Source organism: Asparagus officinalis, chromosome 3 (assembly GCF_001876935.1).
Source record: "Asparagus officinalis chromosome 3, Aspof.V1, whole genome shotgun sequence".
Taxonomy (NCBI): Eukaryota; Viridiplantae; Streptophyta; class Magnoliopsida; order Asparagales; family Asparagaceae; genus Asparagus; species Asparagus officinalis.
In genome coordinates this window covers 79707262-79707934 of record NC_033796.1, presented here as the reverse complement: position 1 = coordinate 79707934, position 673 = coordinate 79707262, and positions in this window count along the sequence as shown.

The following is a 673-nucleotide window of genomic DNA, read 5'->3' as shown; positions in this document are numbered from 1 at the left end:
ATATTTTCTTTAGAAATTTAGTATTGCATAAGTTTAATCTACACAATGTTTCTCACTTGTTGTTGCTGTCCAATGTCTACGCCCTTCATCTGTGCTTGTGCACTTTTTTGGGTATGGAAAATATCACGATATAGCATCTAGAGTAAGAGGAACATGAGAGTTCAATGAGTCTTTGTGATGCTTTATGATAGCGGAGTCTGAGTGGATCAAGAATACTCGTGGATCTTACTCTTTATGGGATCTGTATCTCTTTATGTGTAACCCAATGACATAGCGCTAGTATTTGTTTCACCCTGATCTTCGGTAGTGTATGAGGCATCCTAGTCAGGGTTAACAGGACAATTCTTAGTGGGAATAACAAAAGCATAATGTTACGATTGTCTCACTGCCGTTCAGTTGAAGTGTGGGGTTTGGCTAACCAGAGACGTGAAATGAAATTTAGTTCCACATTATAAAACAATTAGATGGATATATGATTAAGTATATTTCGAATCGTGACTCAAATCATATTAATCTTTTTGAGTCAAATTGGCTCCAAGTAGATTAGCTCAAAGTCATCTAGTGTTATCTAACAAATTGATATGAGAGGTCATGCTTCAATCGGCCTTTGTACACTGTTTCTATTAAGACTTTGAGAGTGTGGGTCAGGGCTCGTGTGGGAGCGGACATTATG